We start from the raw sequence: 26,824 nt of genomic DNA on the forward strand, positions 1-26,824 counted from the left end.
AAGGAGTTCCCTGCATATGAAGTGGCCCACTGAGGGTGATGTCACTGACTGGGAGTCTTCCAGGGTTGCCTGGGTCTCCAAGGGGGGAAGAGAGAAAGGAAGAGAGGGGCAGGGTCCCATCTCACAAGATCTGAGTGCTGGCCCCTCCAACTCTTCAGCACCAGTCCTGGCTTGGGAAGCTCCTTATTGCCTCACTGACCCATGCTAGGTGCTCTACAGTTCTTGAGACACACCTAAGCTTTGAAAAACAAAAATGGAAGCTTGCCACTCCTACTTAAACCTTATAGTGGCCTCCCATTGCACTTAGAGTGAGACTCCAACTCTTCAGTTGCGGCACATAAGAATTTGCATAATCTAGTCATTGCTCCTTCTTAGCTGCTGCTTCTACCACCCTCCCCATCATTTACTATAGTCCAACATGGCTACTTCCTTCTCTTCTCTCCTCCTGACCTGGAGTATCCATCTTTCACCAGACTTTTTACATCTCCTGTTTCTTCATATTGTTGAATCCTTACCACAAATACCACCTCCTCAGGGAATCCTCCAGAATTTTCACATTTACTTTATTTTTAAAAATTTCATTGGAGAAACACTGGTTTATATCATCATATCAGTTTCAGGTATGCAGCACTATACTTCACATATAGTACTACATTATGATCCTCACCAATAATCGAGGTTCCATCTACCGTCATACCCATTTCACCTGTATCTAAGAGATTTTTTTTGTTCATTTTCTTTCTTTATCTCCTATGTATGAGTGAAATTATATGTCTTATTTTAACTTATTTTACTTAGTACAATACTCTCAAAGTTCATGCATGTTGTTGCAAATGGGAAAATTTCATCTTTTTTATAGCTGAGTAGTATTCCATTGTGTGTGTGTGGGGTGTGTGTGTGTGTGTATACTGTATCTACTTTCCCACTCATCCAGAGAATGAGAGAAGCTATTTGCGAATCATATATCCAACAAGGGGTTAATATCCAAAAATATATAAAGAACAAATACAACTCACAACAAAAATGCAAACAACTCAATTAAAAATGGGTAGAAGAATTGAGGCTATCAGAGGGCAGGATGATACATGGGCAACGCAGTTGAAGAGGCCCAGTGGAGTTGAGTGTAGGGTTTTAGGTGCTTTGGTGTGGATATGATGATAGTAACATATTATCTGAATTGGTGTGAACCAATGTTTCCTCAGTAAAAAGACATAATTTTAAAAATAAAATATGAGTAAATAAATAAATGACAGAGAATCTGAATAAACTTTTTTTTTTTTCCCAAAGAAGACGTATAGATGGCCAATGGGCACATCAGTTCTGTTAGGGAAATGCTAATCAAAACCATAAAGAGACTTCACCTCACACCTGCTATAATGACAATTATCAAAAGGACAAGAAACAATAAGTGTTAGTGAGGATGTGGAGAAAAGAGAACCGTTGTGCACTGTTGGTGGAAAGATAAACTGGTGCAGCCACTATGGAAAATAGTCTCAAGTTCCTCAAAAATTAAGAATAGAAACAATATATGATCCATCAACTCCACTTCAAGGCATATATCGGAAAAATACAAATACACTAATTTGAAAAGATATCTGCACCCCTATGTTCACTGCAGCATTATTTGCAATTTACAATTATTTACAATAGCTGAGACAGGATTTCCACATTTAAAGCAACTCTTTAGTCTCCCTGCATTGCCCTCTTCCATCCCTGCTTTATTTCCTTTGTAGCCCTCGGCATTGTCCCCAGTTATCTTACTGGTTTGCTTCCTTGATTATTGTCTACCCCCACCGTACTAGTAGAGAGTAGATGATAAATTCCACAAAAACAAGCACTTGGTTCTGTTTTTTTTTTTGTTGTTGTTGTTGTTGTTCAGCTTATATCTCCAGCCCCCAGCATGGTGCCTGGTACACAGCAGACTCTCAATAAATATTTGTGGAATCGAGTGTGAATGAATAAATTCATCCCTTTCAGAGGCCAAGAGATGTATCCTGGTTCCTCCCAGGGACTGATGTTGCACTGAGACCTCCTGTGACAAATGTTCTAATTTTAATAATTTCCTGAAGGCTGGGAGAATGCAATGTCCTTGATCTATAGAGCAGAGGACTGGTTCTCCCTCCGGCCTATCCCTGACTTCACGCCACACACACACACACGCACACATACATGCACACACATGCACACACACACACACACTTTCTCTCTCTCTCTCTCTCTCTCTCTCTCTCTCTCTCTCTCTCTCTCACTTACCTTTGCAAGAATAAGGGATGCTGTATGGCTAATGGAAAAGAGCCTGGGGTTTAGCCTTAGACTCCCCTTTTTTAACTCTAAACCTGATGATACCCTGACCCAAGTCTGTAGGGAGAAAAGGTGGGGGCTGTGTTGCTATGAGAGGGGGGTCTGATTCTGCTCAGGTGTCACTCCACAGGGGTACCCTTTACTTCTGTGCTGGCTGCCTAAACATCTCTAGTGTTTTACACTATGAGGCAGGTGTGGTATCTGCCTGGGGTGGCACCTCCTGGGGTGGACACAGAAAATAGCATGACCCCAGATGTGATGAAGGCCATAAATATAAGTGCAGAAAGAACTGCGGAAGACAGGCAAAGGCACATTAAGGCCCATTCCAGAGTGGCAATCTGCCAAAACCCTGGAGAGGCTCTCACTTTTGAAGGATGAATATGGATTTTGCTAAAAGGTATAAAGAAAAAAGGCAAGTAAGGAGAGGCACATGATAAAAAGCATCAATGTGCATGGTGTGATTGGGGTGCAGTGGGTTGAGTGTGGCTAGACAGAAGGTATAAGGTAAGAAGGGGAGAGATAAGGTCAGGGGAGGGGGAGTCTTTCATTCCTGCAAAAGCACCCAGGATAGACCTTGGGGACACTCTGAGGCTGCCTGGCGAGGGAGAGTAGGGGGTAGACTTAGACTTTGGGAAGATTACAGAGGTACAGTATGGAGCATGGATTGGAAGAAGGGAAGGTAGAGGCAGAGATATGAAAAAAGGGGACTGTTGCAAAGGATTAAGGCCTGTTGCAAAGAAATGGCATTTCAGAGAGAGTAAGAGGATGGATTTTAGAGTTAAGTAGACTCACAGTTCTTGGTGACCATGTGAACTGAGTGAAAGGAAGGTGATCAAGCTACTACCACTCACATCTTCATCACCAACACAATCATCACCATCACAACCATTATTCCAGCTAAGACTCACTCTACTTGAACTATGATTCAGACACTGTTACAGGACTTATTTTAGAAAGAATCCTCAGCTCCATCAGAGATTCTGTAAGACTCAAAACCATCTACTTGCTTACCTGTTTTTTTTTTTTTTTAAAGATTTATTTATTTATTTATACAAGCACTGGGTACAGTCGGAAGCGCGGGAGGGTGAGAGAATTCACCAGAGCCAGAGCAGGGAACAGAGCAGGCAGACTGACGAAATACACTGCTGATGGGAGCAGCGGGCACGGCAGGAGAGGTCTGCGCGCCATGTGGGACCCTCACTGGCAGCCGGGGATCAAACCGACACTGCAGAGGCTGCGGGCAGCTTCACAGCCCAGTGCTCAACCGCTGCGCCACCAGGGGAGGTCCCATGTTTTTCTTCTTTTCTTAGGTAAATTACTTTTTCCATTCTAGAACAAGATACTTGTGCTTAGCCTTACTTATGGTTCTCTTGTTAAAATTGTGTTTAGATTTTGCATCTTCTAGACTAAATGGAATAGCCAAATGTCTAGCCAGCTGACTAATTTGCGGGCCTATTCCATGGCTGTGGTACAATAACTTGAGGAGTAACTGGGTCTTAACCACTTGATATTTCTTTCTGAATACCTCCCATGAGAGCCCAGTACTCTAATAAGCTCCATGAAACAGAACAATGTCTATTTTATTCACCAAAATATACCCACAGTGATAGGTATACTGGGCCTTCAACAAATATTTTTCAAATAACTGTCATCACTATAACCCACTTTTCTTTCTTTTTTTTTTTTAAGATTTATTTATTCATTCATAAAAGAACCAGGGTACAGGCCAGATGCGCAGGAGGGCGAGAGGATTCACCAGAGACAGAGCAGGGAACAGAACAGGCAGACTGACTGAAATACCCTGCTGAGGGGAGCAGCGGGCAAGACAGGAGAGGTCTGCTCACCATGTGGGTTGCTCTGAGGCCAGTGGGGATCGAACTGGCACTGCAGAGGCTGCGGACAGCTTCATAGTGCTGCACTCAAACCGCCTGTGCCACCAGGGGAGGCCCAATATATAACCCATTTTTCAATGTTCATAGATGGCATACAAATTTCTGTGACACAAGTTAACTCTAACCCAAAAAGTGAATTATCACTGTTGTAAGTTCCTAATATTTCTATGGTCAAATACGATTTGAAAACATCAACTGCAACAGACTTTTAAAAATTGTAGGACTTCTCGGAGCTTTAATGTCTAAAGTATATAACATTTCTTAAGCTTCTTTAAATATATTAGACGTTTTCATGGTCTAATTTTTCAATGAACACTCTTTCAGAAATGCTGGTGTTAAATGATGTTATCAGTGGTTTTGCCAGCAATAAAATAGCTATCATTATCTGAGATTTTTTTAATTACATCTTAACCTGGTTAAGAGACAGATAATTGATTTTATCAATTAGTTGCAAGTGTTAGTTCCTCATATTAGAGCAAGTTTTCTCAGCCTAGAACATCATCATGGTCTAAGATTAGGACTAAGATCTCTTTGTTTTAAAATGAACCCAGGATTTCAATATTTGAAATTGTACATGAAAATCTAGATTTACTCAGGCTGATTTAAGGCATATACTTTCTTTTAATCCCAAGTGAGATTTCTTTCCATTAGAGTAATGTAGCTTCTGAGGATGGGAGCCCTGGCTCTGGTGGACTTGAACTGGAGAAAACGGGATTAGTTTGGGAGATACAGAGGCCTAGCATGGACTCTGGTCCCTCATAGTGACATGGGTTCCCTAGCACACTGCCTGCTTCTCTAGTTCTAGTGCCAATGTTGATGGATTTCCCATCTAAAGGACAGGAAGGTGTAGTCCAGGGAAAGCATGAATAAATGACTCTGCAAACAAGATCACTGCCTCTAAATAACATTATACAAGAATTGGTTATACACCCAAGGGTGACTCGTAGACTCTGAGGTTAACTACAAATGTTGATTAGATTCTAGTAGGTAAAACCCAGATTTGACCAATTACATAGAAGACCCCACAAAAACTTGGACCTCAAAGCGTCGGGATTTTAATATAAAATAGGAGACACTATGTTTTTTAATACAAAGGTGACGAGAAATGAGTTAACACAGAAAAGTTGTCTGTCCTGACTTTGAAGCTGGGGATGGAGTGGGCAAGGGAGGGAACTCCTCCCTGAGAACTTGAAACCATATGCTAGTCCTAACTAGGATTTGTGGTCTGAAAAATCTCAAGTAGAAAATCTTATTTTAAAATGGTTTTGGACTAGTAGTTCGTGCAGGAGACTGGAAGAAACAAACACACTACTTTCCAGAGAAGTGAAACTTTAACCCTGTTCCCCCATAACTCTCACAGATAAAGATCCAAGGAACAGTCACCATCAGAAATTATGAAACACACAAGGAAGTAAGGCACTATTATTAGAGGAAGCCAGCAGGCTCAGCAAAATCAGATGGGCAGAGTTTCCCATGTTAGAATTTCTATTAGACATAAGGATGTAAGATAGCAATGTTTACACATTTAAAAAAATAAAAGAGAGGCTTAAAAATATGAGTCATAGGAAAATATAAAGTCGTAAGATAGTATAAAACATCTTAAAATCTCAGCATATTTAAAAAAGAGTCATATAGAGCATCTACAAATGAAAAGTATATTAAACATTTTTAAAGGGTCAGTGGATAAATATGGATAGTAAAAAGCCAATGAGACACAACTAAAAGAGAATTAATTAACAACTAGGAAGATATCGATAAGGGAAATGCAGGCTAGTAAGACAAAGATGGGAAAAAAGGAAGTTGACTAAATGCATAAAGAGGAGGTGAGAGGCCTAACACAGGGCCCTCATTGCTGTGATGATTCACATAGTACATAGAGCAGTTCTAGAAGGTAACATCACAATCTACAACAGAGAAACACTGAAAGCATAGCTAGATGTTGGACCATCTAACAGCAACGAGGCTAACAGCTTTCTTCTCAACAAGAACAACAGAAGAGAGAATATAGAATGAGATTTTCCATCTTTCAAGAAAAAAAATAACTGACCACCTGCAAATGTATACCCAGTGAAATTGTACTTTAAGAATGAGAGCAAACTGAAGACTTTTGGACAAATAAAAACTGAGGGTCTGCCACCACCAAATCCTCACCAGGGGAAGTCTAAAGATGGATCTCAGTCAGAAGGAAAATCAATTCCAAGAGCAGATCTGAAATTCAAACATTAAGCAAATGTGGAATTAATATGAGGGTAAATCTAAACCAATATTACTGCATAAGTTAATAATAATGTTTAATTTTTTGACTTCAAAATAACAAGATAAAGTACTGGTAAGAATGTTGTTAATCATAGCAGGCCCACTCCCTACTGCCACACTACCAAGGGAAAAAAGCTGCAAAAATTGAAGACATCATTGAGTTGTGGAAATGAGACTAAACGGATCAAAATTGCAGAATGGGAAAAGCCCTACCTATAGAAAGCTAAATGCTGACAGCTTTTTACCCTGGGGGCAGTTGTGATTCTGAACTTTGATTGAAACTTGGCCTCAGCCCAAGTAGACGCTGGCTCCTGGGGGATATGGAAATTAGTGGAGATTTGGGCAGTTGTGCAGAGCTGCTGTGATCGTCTACACACTAGAGGAACCACAATCATCACAGGCCAGTTTTCCTCATAGGCGGCTGCTGAGTGCCGCACACTTGGATGTACACTCTCTTACAATCACAGGGCACTTAGGAAGCAGAATTTGGCTAGAGAGAGAAGCCTGACTTAAGTGCTGGACTGTTTTCTCCTTTTTAGGGATGAGGAGACAGAGACCAGCTAGGTTCTCATTTGACAGCCGTGGAGAGCCACACTCCAGGGACAGCAACCCATCAGAGTGGGTGGTGGACTCAGTCTGCTAATAACTTCCACAATCAAGGATCACCTCGATTCCTGACTGGTCTGAAGCTAATGGCCTTTCAAACTGTGTTCCCCACAGAGATAAAGGGACCCTATCTGGTAGGATATGTCAGTGGAAGCCTCCATGGCTCTTAAACATACAATGTCTAGCACACAACAATCAAAACATGAGGCATGAGAAGAAGCAGAAAAAAGATAAGCAAAGGAAGCCAAAAAAAAAAAAAAAAAAAGCCACAGATGACCCAGAATTTGCAGTCATGACACTAAGGCATTTAACTAAGATCTCTATGGTAAAGTAAAGAGAGGAAAGGTTGGACAAAGAGGATAAAAACATGTAGTCTTTTGAACTTAATTATCTTTCTCTAATTACCTGAGATTAATAAAAATATCTAAGCTTGCTGGGTGGGGTTTAGCAGATAAGATTATGGGATCAGTGGTAGGTAATAGCCAAATAAAATGAGAGAAAAAAGAATGGAACATTAAAAAAACAGCACAGTAGAAACACAACGTGTGACTTTATCAAAGGTCTTACTTACATGTAACTGTTGTCCCAGAAGCAAGGAGAGAAACTGGGCAGAAGCAATATTTGTAAAGATAATAGTCAAGAATTTCCAAAACTGATGAAAGACACCAACTCACTGATTCAAGAAGCCCAGTAAAGCCCGGGAAAAAATCACACCTACACACTTTATAGTTAAGCTGTTGAAAACCGAAGACAAAGAGAATTTCTCAAAAGCTGTCACAGAGGAAAAAAGACAAATTATCTTCAAAGAAACACCAATAAATCTGTTTCCTGACTTTTCAACAAAAGCGAATGAACCCTAGAAAAGATCTTTAAAATGCTGAGATTAAAAAAATGACACCACCACCTGGTACTATATACACAACAAAAATTGTGCACAAATGAAACAGATATTTTCAGAGAAATGACAGCTAGAAATCAGCAAAAGTATAATGCCATCAGACTGATTCTGAGAAGATAAACCAAAGTAGCTTCTTTAGACTGAGGGGAAATGATTCCAGCCAGAAACACAAAATTGGAAGAAGGAATGAAGAACATTACAAAGGAAATTAATGAGTTAATATGAAAGAATATTGAATTTTTTAAATTATGGTATTAATAATGTCCTGTGGGAATTATAACATCTATAGAAATCAAATACACAAGCACCACTAGCAAGAAGGGAGACATGGAGATCAACTGTTGATAAGTTCTCACAAAGTCAAGGTCCTAACATAATAAAGTCACAGGCAAAGGATGTATACTGAAACTTCCAGTAACCACTGAAAAATAATTCCAGAATGTAAAACAAAAAATCAACGCAGGATTAGGGTCAGAATAAGGTGGGGTACAATTGTATGGGGAATATAACCAAATGAAAATGCAAATATTGTGCAAAAATGAAAAACGATGTAAGAATTATATAAAATAAAATATTTAAAAAAATCAACACAGGAAGAAAAATAGAATACTAAAAATACTCATTTAATTTCACACACACAAAAAAGGGAACAAAGAGGGCCTCCCCTGGTGGTGCAGGCGGTTGACGCAGCACTGTGAAGCTGTCTGCAGCCTCTGCAGCGCTGGTTCGATCCCAGCCGGTGAGGGTCACACATAGCGCAGCAGACCTCTCCTGTCTTGCCCGATGCTCCCCTCAGCAGTGTGTTTCTTCAGTCTGCCTGTTCTGTTCCCTGCTCTGTGTCTGGTGAATCCTCTCACCCTACCGTGCATCTGGCCTGTACCCCAGTTCTTGTATAAATAAATCTTAAAAAAAAAAAAAAAGGAACAAAGAAATACAGGAGAAATACAAAAAACAGAAAAAAAATAGCAAGGGGCAGAATTAAACCCAACCATGAAATCTCAATAAGTGCATGAAATATAAAGGTATTGACAGAATAACAAGAGAGAATCAAATTAATGAACCATAGCATATAAATTGGGAAGGAGGTAATCTGAGTTCAAATATCATAAAGTTATTGTTCAGGAGAAGGGTAAATATATCAACAAGACTGAGATTTTATTAATTGTGTGTGTGAAAGCATCTAAGGTACCTCAGACACTAAAGAACTAACAAAGTAATCTCTCTTTTCTGAATTCCTTTAGAAATCTTGTCAGTTACTCTGAATCAGAGACCAATGAAGTTATTATCCCAGTCTGTCCAGTTGTAAGCTTTGGTAGAGAATTTAAAGTTATCCTAACAGAAGATACTTACTAAGGACCCAACCACTTAAATATGTTAATGCTCAAATACTGTTCTCCATTAACACGGCTTTCTCTCTGATTCATCTCACCTATGTGTTTGTTGATTTTCTCTGACTTGTTGGCTGCTATAAATGTCTGAAGATACAAGGAAAATTGATGAAGAGAAAAAGTGCAAATCTTGCAACAGATCAAGATTTCATGAATTTAGCAAAAGAGTTGTTGGAAGACAGTTCCATTCACATTGAAACTACAAATGAAGAACTGGCAGAGTCCAAGCAGCCAAGCATCAAAGAAGAGAAAATCAACAGACAGCAGATATTTCCAAAATTTTATCATCTAAAGATTGGAAGATAACCTTTGGAAAACTGATAAACCTCTGAAATAGTTGTATAAAATGACATTCTCTATTATCATGCTGTGAAAGTTAAGCACAAAATGAAGAATGTTCTATTGTGCCAAGATATAATCATGTCTAAAAAATTGCATTCTTTCCCAAAAACAATCAGCACTTGCTAATTCCAATTTTTAACTGAAAAATTTAGCAGTTGGTTTTATTTGATAATTTTGTTAATAGAAGATAAAATGATTTATTCTCATGCTTTTAGTTCTTCAGGGTATGACCCCATTTTAACCTTTCTGCTTCACTATTAATAATGAATATGTTGACCCTCATTCTAGGAAGATTCTCATTAAGAGGTACTTTACTGATACCAATTATCCTAAGAAAAATGAGGATTACCTGTGTCTACCTTCTTTTACTTGCTAAACAATTTTCTCAGTATGTATATAGGTCTGTGTGTCTTATTTTCTTTTCCATGCAGGACTGAGTCTTAACACTTTGTTTTCTTTCACAATTACTCTGAGCCTGACACTTTGCTAAGGCCCATCTCATGTAATCCTCCCAGCAACTCTATGAGACATTTTAGATTTGGAAGCTGAGGACGAGTGTTGAAGTGATGAATTTGCCCAGTGCCAACAGTGAGTATATGACTCAGTCCAGATCTCCAACCCAGAGGTGTCTGACTTCCAAACCAAGCTTTTAATTTCTTAGTGAGCACCTTCTTATCCATCTTTCTCTCTCTGGGGGTCATCACAGAACCTGCCATGTAGTAGGTACTTAGTAAATGATGGCAGGTTGCAAATGTGGCTTAACTCATGTCCTCATTTCAGGGCGATATGGCTGAATTATTTTCATTGTTCAGTTAGACTTTGGGGTCTGTGGCTTAGAGCCTAGGTGCTATAAATCTGTAGATGGGGATACCACTTTTGAATAGCAGCTGACAGTTTTCCAGCTGCCTTTATACATGATATTACTAGGGTGGGAAAATCTTAAGGGAAACAGCAGGTTCTGAGCTTTTAACATGCCAGACATTGTCTGAAATATCTCAAATTTGCTGTCTGCGTCTCCCAAGAACTCTGCAGTAGGTATTGTGATCTCATTTTTGTAGATGCCCAAACTGGACCTCGGAGAGGTGAAGGCAAGAGCGTCAGACCTGGGGTTCAGACTGTCTCACTGAAAACCTCTTTCCCTCTTTACAACAGTAGTTTATCATTATGGTCTGCAGCCTCCAAACTGGGTCACAAAATGCAGGGTGGGGGAGGGAGATGGTGGTTCTGCCATTGCAGAGAAGAAGGATGGCAAGGCACTCAGTCACTGGGAAGCTGGATGGTGAGATCTCAGGAAGAGAGCTTGCTGGTGACAAGTACTGAAGAGTCCAGTCCAAGTTTCTAGGGCACGGCTGAGAGCATCATTCATTCTGCTGAGAAAGGTGAATCCCTCCCGGTGGGATTAATGGAGCCTGTCTCAAAGCTCGTTCTGAATTCAAATAGAAGCCTCACAGTCAGGGGGACTGAGAAACAACATAGTAGACTCCAAGGGTCAGGGTGAGACCTGGCCTGTGCAAGAGGAAAGCCTCAGCCTGGGCACATAGGGCAGAGAGGCCATGGTGATCTGGGTGACGTTAGGTCCCCTGTGGTGTACATTCCCATGTAGCAGCTGGAAGGAGCCTCAGAGGTCATCCTCTTCCCACAGGCCTCCCCCCATCAGCTTATTTTATAGATGGGGAAACAAAAGCTTAGAGAGGAAGATGTAACTTGTCCTAAGTCACACAGCCAAGATGATCAAACCTAAAATTTTAACAGTGTAACTCTACTTATTAAAATGCTAAATTAAATGCAATACTTTAAAATGTATTATTTAAGGATATCTCTCCTAAATAGTAAAATTAATAAGAAAAACAAAGAGGAAGGGGAGTGGAAGGAAGAGTGGTACCTACAACATACTGGAATATTCTGTATCCCAAAGTGGGTTGTACACAGAGCATTTCGTTTGCATTGATCCCCAAGTCCACTTGATAAGGCTGGCAAGACAAGAGTTCAGAATGGAGAAATTGCTTGCCGAAGATCACCTTATGAGATTATCTAGGCCTACGCCCCCATTCCACAGCTGGCATCCCTGGAGCAGAGCTGACACTTTCCAATCCATGTCCAGTGGCAGGGGAGGGGCATCAGATCTCACCTTCCACCCAACTTAAGGTGTGGCCACCAAGATCTTCTCCACCAGGCACAGGAAACGAATTTGGGCTCTCACTCCTCTGACCACACATTTCGTGCCTGCTGCCTGCCAGTCTCTCTGGGGCCTTTCTGGGACCCCATCTTCTGCAGTTGAAGAAGGCTGGTTTGAGAAGAGCTGTGACCTGCCACCATGAAGGCAGGCCTAGGCACAAGGTGGGCCCTGTGAGTGCCTTTGGCCTTACAGATGCCTCAGGACCCTACCAGGGGTGACTTGCCCTCAATAGCTTATTTCTGCAGAGGGGAGCTGCTCTGTCTTCTCTACCACTAGTCACCGTGCTGGGCTAAGGGAAGGGCTTCATCCGTGGTGGGTTCTGTGTCCTTTCCACCTGTTATCTGAAAAGCACCATAGTTGTCTGCATGACTGTGGATCAGTTACAGTCCCTGTGATCCATGTGGCAGCACCAGGAAGTCCTCGCTGGAATAGTAACTCAGCACCAGGATACTGTGTGAGGAACGTGGATACATTTCTAGTTGCCAAACCCAGGGCCGTGAAGATGCCCAGCAACCACTTCACTGGGCCTCACTGGTCCTCTTGAGACTTTTTGCAGGAAGATCAGGGCTAGCTCCCCAGTGGGTACCCTGTCCAGCCTGGTCCTTGCAGGAGTCTGGCTGAGGGAGCCAAGCCCCAGGAAAGTTCCTAGGTATGTTTCCTTGTCTGGAAATCTTAGTGGTCTCACACTTAAGGTTTCCTGGGTGTGTGATAAGGAGAGATTTCTCTGGGATGTAGAAGGAAGCAGCAAAGACCAGCAGCCTCATTTTATACCAGGCAATAACTCACGCCAGAGAGCGGAAGTGAAATAAGGTCAGATCCACACAGCAGGCTGGTGGGGCTGCTGAGGCCAGAATCCGGGGTGAGGAATGATTCCATTTTTATGATTATTATGGTCATGATTATTAAAAAAAAATAAACCTCATCTCATTTCAGCTTGGGCATGAGGTTAGGGAAAAGGATACATTTTATTCACTGAGTTCTTAATACAGTAGATTCTCACCCTGAGAAGGAACAGAGCTGGGTTTAGAAGATATGCTAAAATTTATACTGATTATTGCACCTTGAATCAACACCCTGGCTACGTGCTTGGCATTTGCTCTTTAACAAACAACTTTCTGAGTGCCTATGCAGTGCCCAGCTCTGTTCCAGGTGGGGAAGTGATGGGGTTCACAGGCTGACCAGGTCCCTGCTCTCCTGAGGCTCAAAGCCTAGTGGGGGTGAGAGATATCAGGCAAGCAAACAAACAAATTCTCAAAGTCCTTGTAAGATGGCACAAGTGCTACTGGGAAAATAAATCAGGGTGACTGGATAGACACCTGGTAGAGGCAGGGGCTACTTGAATGGTCAGAAAGAAGAGGGGGAGGTATATTTGCTGAGAGCAGAGTTCTGAGAAGTAGCCACCAGCTCTAGGAAGGTTGGCGAACCTGGTGTTTGCAGAAGCACAAGGAAGCCCCACACACTGGGGCTGGGCTGGGGAGGTCAGCATGGACCAGAGCTGGAGTGACCTCTAGGGTATAATCAGGGGTGTGGATTTTACTCCAAGTGCCAAAGGAAACCACTGCAAGGTTTAATGCCCAGGAATGACAATCTGACAAATGAGTTTACAGTGACTTCTAGGAGGCACTTTGAAATGATTGCAACAGTCTGGTCTAGAGATGAGGGGAACTTGGAGAGGGAGACAGTGGAGGAGGTGATGAGGAGTAGAAGAGCCCAGATACGTATTGGCTACAGGCCCTGTATATTTTATGTGGATGATGCCTAAGTCCAGGAGAATGCATGGAACCAGGGAGGAAGTCCTGGGATCAGGCACTGTTTCGTGGGTACAGTAGAGAAGAAGGTGACGAAGGAGGTTGAGGAGTGGCCAGAAGCAGACTCGTTGAAACAGACTCGTTGAATTGTTGGTTAATGAGTGACGATGTGAAGGGCATGAGCCGGGTGTTTGTCTTAGAAGGACACACAGTGAGGATTCCTCCTGGGCTTCCAGGAAGGGGGGGCTCTCCTGAGCTGGAGCACAGGTTCCGAGTACCTGAGATCATTGCTTCAAGGCTGTCTTCTCCATGAATGAGAGCTTCTGAGGGCAGGATCTGGGTGTCCTTTATGCCTCTTTGGAGGCTTCTGGATTGAGGACTAGAGGTCTTATGGGCTGTGATGGGACATGAAAAGTGCCTAGGGGACATGTATCCTACATATCCCTCATACCCCCTCAACTTCCCTCACACCTGATAGCAATGCCTAGGACTCCAGCATTGTACTCATGCCTTTCACGCTGAGTTGAAGCCCATCCCAGAGGCAACAGCATGATTTCCCCACCTCAGTAGGCTCCATGCAGGGGAGGGGAGAAGCAGGAGGTGGGAGGGTATTGAGGCAGGTTTGCAGACAGAGAGAGATGAAAGGTGGAGGAACAACAGTGTGTGTGTGTGTGTGTGTGTGTGTGTGTTTACACAAATCCTCCCAACCCAGCAGAGTTCAAAGTCAAGGCCATGTTGAAGTTTTGAAGCAGGTGCAGTGGTGAAGAAGGAACTTGCTATGGGGGCTTCCCATCCCCACCTCCTGTAGAAAGGCTTTGGAATTCAGCATCATGATGGCAATGATAGATAGTCACCATCTTTGTCCCTGCATTATCAAGTCACTTGGGGCTGATCAAATCACCCCTGCTTAACTGTCAGCCAGGATGTTGGCCTGCCAGGCTCCTCACGATGGCAAAGGGGGCATGCCTACTGAGACCACACCTTGGAAGCTAGAGTCCCCCACACTCAGAGCTGCTCCACCCACACTAGGAGGGGACGCAGGTTAGTCAGTTAGGGCTTGAGTCTCAGCCCTCGCTGAGAACTTGCTTAGAGCCTCACTTTTCTCATTTGCAGAATGGGAAGAACCCTAGAAACACCTTTGAGGCTATGCGGAAGTTAGGTGAGATTTTGTTTCCAAAGGGCTTAACCCAGAGCTGAACTCAGCTAAGCTCATTCTTGTTTTAAAAGCTTGAAGGGAGATAGTGCCGGGCTTGCGCCCAGAGGGGCACCTGCTTCAGTCAGGACCTCAGCAGACACAGCGGCCCTTCAAATTGGGTAATCTTGGGAGAGTATAACAAAGTGGGGTCAGCAAGGATGCAAAGTAAGGGATAGTTTAGTGCCCCAGTTAGGAACAGTGGGTGTCCTTGATATCCCAATCTCAAGAGCAGAGGGCAGCTATCAGCACCCAGAGTCAGACAGATCTGTGTGGAGAGGGCTGCCTAAGAGAGATTGGCCTTTCTTGAGAGAGCCCAGGCAGCCCACTGCAATCCTATAGGGGAAGAGCCTGAGAGTAGATACCTGATGCCACCCTCCTTTCTCCCTCAGGCTCCTGCTGGGCTTCCCCCTAAATGAACAGCCAGAAGCTAGAGGCAGGGACCTCATTATAGGGTCCTCCCAGGTCAGCCTCTCCAGCCCACAGGGAAGAGAAGATCCCCAACAGGGGGCATCCAGCACCAAGGTTTGTTCAGGGGAAAGAGGCCAGGACACATGTAATCATGCCTATGTTACAGATGGAGAAACAGAGGCTAAGAGAGATGGTATCACTGGCCCACAATCACAAAACTCGGGTCACATGCTCTTCAATATTATCCCCCATTGTTCCACCCATCAATAACCTGAGGTGAGTATTCTTTTTCTTCATCTTACAGGTTAAAGGAACATGTGCTCAGACAGCTAAAATGACTAGTCTAAGGTCACACAGCAGAATCACAATTGTAGAAACCAGGCTTGGTGGGGAGTGTGGGCAACAGACTGCTTTTATCATTCAGCACAGTTCTGCATTGGCAAGAGGAGAAAAGGTTCTGGAAGCCATGTTTAGATCAGAGCTGCTATGTCTCTGAGTCATCAACCTGGAGTGCTCTCTGCCAAAGAAAGATCTTGAGGGGATCTCCCCTTGATAGGAGAGAGTTGCTTGTGGCTGCTGAGGAATGACCCCTCTCCCCAACTTCCATTGTGAAGCCCCATTCTGGTGAAGCCCCATTCTGGTGAAGCCAGGGGCACAGCTCCACAGGGTTGACTCTACTCTCCAGCTCCATTTGCCTAACGCCCTTTCCCGTCATCCTGCCTTTTTCCTGTGCCCCCATCTCCGCCCTCCACCCCACGCAGCTCTCCAGACTTCTGAGTGGGTTCTCTTTGACTCCATTTTCTGTCCCAGACAGATAATATATAAGGCTGTTTGCTAAGGTCATTTTAACTCCAGGGCACTGCAGGTGAGGGGGAGTTAAAGTACAGAGAAACAGCCCTGGCCACAGCCACTTTCCTTAATAGCTCAGTAGGCATGTGGAAGGGAGGGGGGAGACTCTGGTCCCTTGACTCTGTGAGACTTGGGCTAGCAGCTGGGGCACGTTTTCCTGTCATTTCATCCTTGGGGAAGTTGGAGAGAGAAAAGAAGGGTCAGAGGAGTGAGGATTTTGATGATGATGAGGTGGTGGTAAAGATTCTGCTATGGACTGGACAGAAAATGGTTAGCTCTTGGGGGAAGTTAGGACTGGGCACTTCCAGTTTCCTAAGGTGAACATCCGGCCCTCTCTCCAACATATGTCCATCATGCTGATGGGAAAACTGAGGTCAGGGACAGTAAGGCAGTGCCCAAGGACACACAGATAGCAGTAGTTGGTAGAATGAGACAGTAAACCTCATCTACCCTGGGCTGCTGGAAGGAGCTAGGACCCAGGGGTCACTGGTTCGAATCCTGACTCTGCTCTGACTTGCTGTATGAGCCAGCTGGCCACTCTCATTCTCCAGGTTTTAGGGTTTAGTGGTTTGGTTTTTATTAAGCACCTGCCATGAGGGAGGCACAGGATACTGCTGGAAACAAACAAATGCCTGCCTTCATGGAACTTGATTCAGAGGACACTCTAGGCTGGGTTCTGGGTGGGGTCCTTTCCAGTCATCGGGACAACCACCCAGGAGGGTATTATTAGCACCATTTCCATGGTGAGAAGACTGAGCTTCATATCTACACTAGTGGGACAGGAAGAGGTAATTCCTCAGACAATCCCTTTCCGCCCTGATACTTTTCTGACAGACTGTTAGGGCACAGTTCACACCAAGCTGAAGATCATGGAGGCTAGAAATTTTATTTGGTCTGAGATGAGTGATGGGATTTTTTTTCCAAAAGTACATTTACCTTTGTAATTATATTTGAGTAAGACTTACAATGATATTAATTCCCACTCCTTGAATAAATATGGAAGGCAAGTCTTTACTGAAAGGCCTCAGCAAGTGTGAGAGGTAAGGGTGGGGGGCAGTGGTCTGGGATTTGAGAGGAACTTGCGGGTTTACCACAAAGGGGAGCATTTGGGGCAGGGTGCCAAGTGACAGAGTCTGGGATTATGCGGAGGGAACCTCGGAGGCCAGCACCCTCTCATCTTTTCTCTGGTCCTTTCTCAACAGAAGCTGGGTGTTCGCGTGCACCTATTAGAAGTTGTTGGGGTAAAAAGAAAGGTGTGATTCCCAGTTCCCTGCTGCTATGGTCTGAATGTCTATGCCTTCCTCCAACACTCTCCCCCCTCCAAAAAAAAAAGATTCATATGCTGAAATAAAATCCCAGTATGATGGTGTGAGAAGGTGCGGCCTTTGAGAGGTGCTTAGGTGGTGGGGGTGTGACCCTTGGGAATGGCATTAGTGCCCTCATATGCCAGGCACAGAGAGTGTTCTCCCCGCTTTCACCACATGAGCACACAGGGAGACAGTCATGTATGAAGTAGGCTATGATTAGAAGTAGGCTCTCAGCAGCACTGAATCTGCTAGAGCCTTGATCATGGATTTCCCAGACTCCAGAACTGTGAGAAGAGAATGTTTGTTATATATAAGCAACCCCTCTATGGCACTTCGTTACAGTAGCTGGACAAAGACACCTTTTTCTGGTTCTTTTCTATCCCATGTAAGCTGCTGGCCAAACTATGTGGCCTCTACCTCAGAGTAGCATCAGACATTAAAGAAAGCTCGTGCCTTTCCCCCTCTTCCCCTCACCAAGGGCACCCCAGTGTGGCCTACTGGAGTTATGAACCAGAGGTAGAGAAGAAATTCTGCCTCTGTGTCAGGAGTGGAAGGCCCAGCCTCCCCTCCCGGTCTCCAGGGACAGAAGTTGACCTAATCTGCATCCTTGCACACACAGCCTAGCAGGTGGCGCTCCTGAGCCCCCCCCCCCCCCCCCTCCCCGGGGCTGGAGCTGGGACTACAGGCCCCCAAGAACCCTGTGCTGGCTGAGTCAGGGACAACAGGGTCTGCAGCCTTGGGGGAAGATTTAGCAGCTAATGAGAAAGGGAAACTTTGAGAACAAACAAATGACGCGACTATTGATGTGGGATAAACACGTTCTGGCAGACCAGAGGAAATGCAGGCCAGTGTGTACAAGAGGAGGCCGTGGCTCCTGCAGTCAGTTACTCAGTGTGGGGAAAGGGCTGCCATGGCCTGACCCTCAAAGACCTGCATGTTCCCTGGTGGGTTCACGTCCCCAGGCCTCCACCTAGGACTAGGCAACCAGTCTTATATGGGGCTTCTTTGGGACTGAGCCAGACTAGAAGGTGATGCTGGGCTATACCAAGTCAATGAGTAAACAACAGCCAAGAGAAACACACAGTCTGATCCCCACCAGCCACTCATAGGCTACATTGAGGGGACCTATCTAGTTCATTGCCCACCTGCCCCCACTCCCAGCTCTAACCAGCATTTCTATTTAGTTTATTAGAGATTCGGCTGTGCTCATTTTATGGATTAGGAAGGAGACTGGCATTTGGAGTAGGCATAGGACATGTGAGGGCTGCCATCTAAGAGATGAAATTTATTTATTTATTTTTTTTTAATAGAGGCATGTTTTTTTTTTATTTATTTATTTGTTTGTTTTGTTTATACATGCACTGGGTACAGTCAGAAGCGCGGGAGGGTGAGAGAATTCACCAGAGCCAGAGCGGGGAGCAGAGCAGGCAGAAGGACCGAAGTACACTGCTGAGGGGAGCAGCGGGCGGCAGGAGAGGTCTGCGCGCCATGTGGGACCCTCCTCCGGTGGTAGGGGAGCAGCTGGGGATCGAACCGGCACCGCAGAGGCCGCGGGCAGCTTCGCAACCCAACGCTCAACCGCTGCGCCACCGGGGAGGCCCTAAGAGATGAAATTTAAATTGTGCAAAATGGTATTGGGATTCAACGCTGGAGCTCTTTCCACCAAACAGTTTTAACCCAGGGCATCTGGCGTTCATTGCACCCTCTGCTAAAAGGGGTATTACCTCCACTTTAAAGATGAAAAAGTGAGGTTCAGAGGCATTGAGCTACTGATCTGATGCCACACAAGGAAATAATCTAGCGGGTTCCAAGTACTGATCCTGATCAAGTTCAGGGGCTGTGCCCTTCGGAGTGTAAGAGGAGTAGAGGCCAGCGGTCAAGCTCTGGAGACTTAGACTGCCTGAAACGGGGCTGAGGTGGAGCTGTGGATTTTGGCCGCCTGGTTTCAGGCAAGCTACCAAATCCCTCTGCTGAAGAACCAGGATGAAGGTAGTACCTGCCCCACAGAGTTGTGAGGCAGTGCAGAAAAGCCCAGTCATGCTCATCAGCCATGTGGTGGCTGGCAGCAGCCCCTGGTCCTGGGATGGAGAGATGAGGGAGGTGCCTCCTTTTGTTCTCTGGGCATACTGGCTCTGTGTGTTCTTGGTATTCTCAAAACCCAGAGGCCCCCTCCCCAGTTTGGTGGGCTACAAGCAGTATTCCCCACTGTCTGCCTGGAGAAAGCAAAGCACAAAGAAGGCACTGCTTACATCTGAGCCTCTAAACAGACTTTGACAACTACAGGCAAAGACCTGCAGTTGAGAGAGGAAAGACTTGATTTCTTGAGCTCTCTGAATTTCCAAAGCCCAGAGTTTGAAAGACTCCTAAAAAACAAAAACAAAAACCAAACAGAGAAATCTTACCCTCTCTACTTCCTCTCCTGCCACCTTTAGGAGGTACCTGGTCTGGGATGAGGAGAAGGAGCAAATGGGAAAGAGGAAGAGCAGGTGTTTGCTGGAGGTCATCTGGGAAAGGACTGTGGCTGGCCCCTCCAGCTGAGTCCCCAGGGCAGGAGGGCAGGAGTGGCAGGTCTGAGAACAAAGGGCAGTCACATCGCCTCACAGCCTGTGATCCTGGCATCAGGATGGCTTTATGTTGTCTGTCCAATGACTAGGCCAATAGGACTGAGGTGGTGTCAGAGGACCCCATCCTGAAAAGCCCAGTATTTCTTCGTTCTCTCATAAATGTTGAGAGTCTCTCATAAATTTTGGGGGTGGCTGGGGAAGAAGATACAACTGAGCTCTATCCTCAAGAGCCCTTGAGGCTCAGATGACAAGAAGACCCCAGGGATGGGGATCTGGGCCTGGGGCTGTGATCTGAGGGGAGATGTGTCAGGGACAGCTGGGTGGATGCCAGCACAGATGTAAGACTGAGGACCAGTGCTCCCAACCTTGCTGCATGCTTTGGCACCCCTGCCTGAGATGGCAGAAATTGCCCTGACCCAGGAATGCAAGTCCAGAAAAATGGGTGGGGAACCTCAGTTGACTGAGATTTGTTTTTTTCACTTGTCAGAATGGGGCCTTGAAGTTGAAACTGAGCTCAGCTACCAGACAATAAAGAAAGCAAATTTTCTTGCATACCCAAGTACGTACTCTGAGTCTGTTGCAGGTTATAAGCCAAGCAAAGTTTTAAAATGATTTAGGTTGCTTTAAGGACTAGAAAGGAGGGTCAAGGAAGGCTTCCTAGAGGAGGTAATCGAGGAACTGGGTCTTGAAGGTCGTGGAGGAGGTGGTCAGATGGATAGACGTGGTAGTGGTGAGCATATTCCAAACTTGGGAAGTGTTTATGCAAAGTGGGCAAAGAGAAAGGGCTGTCCTATTTTGGAAGTTAAGTGTTCTGGAAAAAGATGGGGCCAGAAATTGGATGTTTATAGCTCCTTGCTGGCTGCTTCAAGGGCTTGCTTCCCTAGGGGTTCCTGCAGTGCCTCACACCTTGTTGGCACACCCTAAGCTGAGTTAGAGGTAAAAATAGCAAACCACATTCCTATCATACTGCACTGTGGGGGTAAAGGAACCAATCCTGTTTCTTCAACAAAGCAAATTATTAAAATGTCCTCATTAAGAGCAAGAGCAGCATAATAAAGCATGCTAATTATGAGATTTGAAGTTCTCTATGTCTTAGGACTGATATTACCAAAGATAGGAATAATTGCTAGTGGTGGACTTGCCAGGGGAGGATTTGATCTCATTATTTCATGAAATTGAAGCTGGCACTTATGTAATGTATGATGTTTTGCTAGAGGATTAAGGGTTTCAGGGACCTCACTACCTCACTCATGGTCCTGAGATCAGCAGTGTCAGCAAAACCTGAGGCTATAAACCAAAGTGTGGGTGTTGGAAGCACAGGATCCCAGATCCCAGTGCAGACCTCCTTAATTTGTATGTTAACCACAAGCAGAATTTTTGTGCACACCAGAGTTTGAAAGTACTGATGAAGAAGGGTAAGTCTTCCAAAGGCCTATGGGTATTCCAATTCCCTACTTCTAACAGGGCTGTGTGCTGCAACCCCCTCCCCTGGTGCTGTTGACTATCTAGAGCTCTTGTTGCCTTCCCCCAGGTTCAGGCCTAAACCTTCCCTGGTCCACTGTTTAAGGATGTATCTATCAGGCAGGGAATCTTGGTTGTCAATTATAGTGTTGAGGACTGGAGTTGGTTTGAGTAGAGAAGGAAAGTGTTAAGAGGCATGTAGTGATTCAGAGAAGCTCCAAGAGGCTTAAGGGGTTGGGTCTGGAGGCCCCCCTACCTGGAACAATGTTCAAGCCCTGCTATTCAGGCTTCTCTATGAAGGACCCCACAGTCACTGTTGCTCAGCATAGGCACCATGGACTCATGAGGAAGGAGACACCAGAACTTCCCCATTTCTGCCTCTAGAAAGTTGCCTTCCTCACACAAAGTGGATTCAATCCACTTCTTCAGGTGGACCTCTGCCAAATAAAGCCTCACATGGAGCATTCTGCTGTCTTAGGTTTTGATGCAATGGTGGCAGGAAGTTTGAGTGTGAGCTCCCATCTTGGGGAGGGAGAATTTCTAATGTAGATGACTCTCCAAACAGGAAAAGCACTCAATAGATCCTGTGAAGCCTAAAATGATAAGGGACCCATCTTGTGGGCAGCACCCTGGATATGAGGGTCAGAGAGTGTGAGGGAGGCAGGCAGCACCATACTGTCCGGAAATCCAGCAACATTATGTGCTAGACTTTCAGCAAGTCATTTCACCTCCTTGAACCCCAAATCTACAAATTCAGCAATATCTGCATCAATCTGTTTGGGAGGAGTGGTGGGAGAAGCTTGTAAGGTCCTTAGCACAGTACCTGATGCATTTTCTATCCTGCAATAATGTAGACACGCTTCAGAGATATTGCAGGTTCGATGCCAGACTATCACTATGAAGTGAACATCACAGTAAAGCAAGTGACACAAACTTTTTGGCTTCCCAGTGCACATTAAAGTTATGTTTGCACTATACTGACTCTATTAAGTGTGCACAAGTCATTGAGTGCACACTGCATCTAGAAGTCACCATAAAGACCTTAATTAAATGTGTCAAAGAGACAACAAGTGAGCACAAGCTATTGGAAAAATGGCATCCGTAGATTTGCTCAGCATAGACTTGCACAAACCTTGAATTTGTAAAAAATGCAATATCTGTGAAACACAATAAAACCAAGTGTAATAAAATGAGGTTTTCTTTTTTGGATTTTGCTTATTGGTTATGAGATCATCCCAAAGAATGATAAGCTCATCCTGGAGTCCTAGAAGCCTCTGTGCTTCCATTTTATTTGTGTTGCCATCTAAACAATGAAACATTTGATAAGCAATGAGCACCTACTAAGTGAGAGACACAGTACAACATGCTAGAATGAGAGATACAGTCTCTGCCCCCCAAGAGCTGGCCAGCTAGGGGAAATCAATATACCCAACAGTGTTCTGCAATGAGTTGGGAACCAAGGGGTAGAGGGAAGAGATCCTGAGTTTCCAACACCTCCTGCCTCCAGCATCAATGCTGGAGGAAGCTTTTTGGAAGAGAGAACACTCAGGTCACGTGAGCAGGAAAAAGGACATCTAAAGACAAAGGCATGGATGAAGTTTCAAAGCGCTTTGGGGAAAGACTACATGACTAATAGTCTACACATAAGAGACTCTCATAAGATTGTTTAGATGGCAACGCAAATAAAATGGAAGCACAGAGGCTACCAGGACTCCAGGATGAGCTTATTATTCTTGTCTAGTGTGAGTGCAAATCCCAACACTGCCATTTATATACTTGAATTCTGGGCAACTGTGTTACCCCATCCCGTACGTCTACATTTGCCACTTGTCAATGAAAAAAGCCACTGTCAGAGGCTCATAAGAAGATGCACTGGGGGCCTCCCTGGTGGCACAAGGGGTTAAGTCTCAGCACTATGAAGCTACCTGCAGCCACTGGAGTATGAGTTCGATCCCCGGCCAGGGAGGTGACCCATATGGCACAGCAGACCTCTCCTGGCTTGCCAGCTGCTCCCCTCAGTAGTGTATTTCAGTACAACTGCTTGTTCTGTCCCCCACTCTATCTCTGGTGAATCCTCTCAGCCCCCACACCTCTGGCCTGTACCTCAGTTCTTGTATGCATAAAATAAATAAATCTTAAAAAAAAAGATGCACTATACATTCAACAGCAAACACAGAGCCTAATAGGAGGTAGATGCCCACAAATGCAAGGGAGAACAACTTACAATTATTCAGCCTGAGACTAGGCTGAGCAGTGGCTGGGTATGACATTCCTTGCATGCTTTAATTAGGCAAGACACCTATTCTTTCAGCAGCAATTCCCCTTCTTGTAAGAGTACTCCTCCTCCAAATACAGTTAATTTATTGTTGGGAAAGAATTCTTCCTTCCCAGAGGAAGAGTAGCAGGTGGCCAATCATAGCCAATGAGAGCCAGTCCTGGGCCTTTTCCTAGAACTACGGAGAAGTCCTTTCCATGAGGTTGCTGAGCTGGCAGGATGCAAACCTAGACCTGCTGGAAGTGACTCACCTACTCCAGGTTAGAGTTTCCCTGAGAATGACAAGAGCAGAACTACAACTGGAAATCAACAGATTCTTGCCATTTTCTTTGAGCCCCTGGATTCAGCTGTGACCAAAGGTAACCCTACTCTGGTCTTTTCTTTATTTGAGCCAGTGCATTCCCCTTTTTTCTTAACCAGTGAGAGTTGGTTTTCTATTGTTTGAAACTCAAAATGTCTTAGCATAGAGTGAATGCCCTCATCCTGTAAAGGAGCCATGGGCCCATCTTGGAGGCTAATGATTGTCTCTTAGCCAATAAGTCTGCCTGGCTCTGTTAGGAAGGAGTCCCAGTGGGCTCCATTCTCAATTCAGAGCATTACTCTGTCTGGAACGACACCCCCTTATGCATTCAGAGACAATATCACCACAAATCTGAGAGAAGTCTCTTCCAGGTTCCTTCCCAAGTGAAAAATTGCCTTTAGTCTTTTCAGACCCTTGGATTCTCTGACTGCATATCTGTGATCCCATGATATCCTGAGGTCCCAGAATGGGTCCCAGATTCCCTACCCATAAGCATCAAGTGGGAGAGGGACAGCTGACAAGCCCCCACCTCTCCAAATCAGCCTGGTGCAGGCATCATCAGCAATGCCTTTCCCTTGGAAGGTTCTTTCCGATCATTTTCCTGACACTTAGGAGGATGAATAAGTTTTCTGGGTTTCTGCTGTGCCCTGAGCACTAGACGCATGTCTCATTTACCCCACATGCCAGCCAGGAAGGGTAGTCCATTCTCAAATGAGGAAGGTCACCAGCTAACAGGAGCGCCCCAGCTTTAGCACGTGCCAGATGGTATTGGGAGGCTGAAGCAGCTATCCCGATACCATGCTGCTTACTCCTTAGAAAGGGCCTGCTGACTGGGGCAGGCTCCTACGGGAGCTCAGGGGGCCCTGTGGGCTGGGAGCCACAGCCTCTGGTTCCAGAACAGCTGGGAAGCTGAACGACAGCTGCTTGGGTGGGATTGGTTGCTGAGCTGCAGGTTTCCTTCAGGACAAGCCCCAGGCAAAATTCATCAAGTTCCTACTGCAGTCAATCCTTCAAGCTCTGAGGAGAGCTCAGGAAGCTTCCCAAATCCTCCTGCCACTCACAAATACCACTGCAGCATCCATCACCCCATAACATGCAGTGAAGACCAACTGAAAATAAAATGACCCCTTTGAAACTATTGTGTACACGATAATTGTTTTTGAAACTCTTGAAATAAACGCTGATCTGTCCATTCCCCCCACCTCAATAAATGCTACATGACATTAGATATTACTCTCCAAACAGAGGTGTTCTGTTTTATATGGTTCTTCAAATATTTTTGCTGTTCCTCAGAACCCAATGGCAGAGAGAGGGAAATGCAGTCATTTTGAGATGTGGATGCTGGGGAAGTGTGTGTGAGTGTATAACACACATGGAACTCCAGCCCGGGACCTTTCTACACCCCCAGGCCTCTAAGGTGCACCATTTAAGTTTGTACCTCTAGAGACCACCTCCAGGGCTCTCAGTTCATTTGAAAATAGTTTAAAAGGCCACTGTCAGTCCCATCAGCCTGGATCTGCCACAGCTATAAGCACATGGCTTCATAACATTCAGAGCCCCATTTTATGTGGGAGATACTGAAGCTCTAGGAGGCTATAGGCCCAGTGTCCGAATTCTCACCTGGGTCTTCCTGATGGGGTGTCCAGGAAATTTCTCTTGGGCCACCACTTGGACTCAGTCTAATTCATCTCTGCAAACATTCATTCATTCTGTTGCCTCAAATCTCTTTTGTAATAAAGCAGAATATTAGCAAATAAATAGCTTCATTAATTTCCTGCCATATGTCACTCATTGTGAGCTGCATGAAGCTAAATGTCTGACCTTAAAACTTCATGGTTTGAAGCTCCATGCTGGGCTCAGGGTGAGTATTGACATCCTAGAGGTGGAGAAGGGCCACCTATAGCAGTCTTGGGATGGAGGAAAGGGAAATGAAGGCTTCCTGGAGGAGGTGATGATTATGCCAAGTCCCAAAGGACACTGGCATTTTAAACTATTTTCAAATTATCTGAGACCCTTGGAAGTGGTTGCTAGAGGTATAAATTTGAACTGTACACCTCGGAGGCCTGGGAGTGTGGAAGGGTCCCTGGGCTGGAGATTTGCATACATATTATACATTCACATGCCCTTCCCCAGCACCCACATCTCAGCACCCACATCAGTGGCTAGCCAGATGAAGTGTGTGGGTGCAAGGCTAGACAGAGGTGTCCCAGTGGGAATCAGATGAAAACAACTGATGATATTGCAATCTTTCCCTCCCAGATGTCACTACCTGGATTATATTGGAGATTCTCTAATCCCAGAAAATCTACAAGATGCAGAAGGACAGATCTCCAATTAAAAGGGGCAGTACATATTTGACATGCAGGAAGATGAAGGGACCCCGTACAAGGGCCCCTCCAACACAGCCCAGAAAAAGCACAAAAGCCCAGGACTCGGAATCTGTTGGGCCTGGGTTCAAGTCCAGCTCCAGCCTGTCTGTTGACTTCATGGACCCCCTTTTCTCATGGTAGCCACAGAAATGGCTACCACAGAGGCTCAATGTGGCTGACTTTTCAGAGTATGCACTACGGGCCAGATGCTGTTCTAAGCCCTAGAGCAACAACATATAAACTGATTTTGACAAGTGAGGAAACTAGGTCCCCAGGAAGGGGGCATGAGCCCGGCAAGGTCACACAGCTGGAATGGGGAGCCAAGCTTTGAACTCAGCTGTGGGGAAGGTGCCCAAACACTCTAGGCAGGCAGTGGGAGCCGCTGGTACAGGAGACCAGGCAGCGCTGAGCTGGAGCCTGGCACCTGCCAGAAATTCCAAGAGTGGTTGTAAGATGCAATTGCACGGTGTACGTGTCGCCCCCAGGAG

General features: G+C 45.0%; 1 protein-coding gene across 3 annotated transcripts in view; it reads right to left on the bottom strand.

The window, feature by feature from the left end:
* Positions 1-26,824, bottom strand: part of KCNIP1 (potassium voltage-gated channel interacting protein 1) — a 342,320-nt gene that overhangs the window by 160,236 nt on the left and 155,260 nt on the right. The gene's annotated exons all lie outside the window — the stretch shown is intronic.

The sequence above is a fragment of the Talpa occidentalis genome, unplaced genomic scaffold (genome assembly GCF_014898055.3).
Source record: "Talpa occidentalis isolate TD23 unplaced genomic scaffold, MPIMG_talOcc4v2.1 talOcc4.9, whole genome shotgun sequence".
NCBI classification, from domain to species: domain Eukaryota; kingdom Metazoa; phylum Chordata; class Mammalia; order Eulipotyphla; family Talpidae; genus Talpa; species Talpa occidentalis.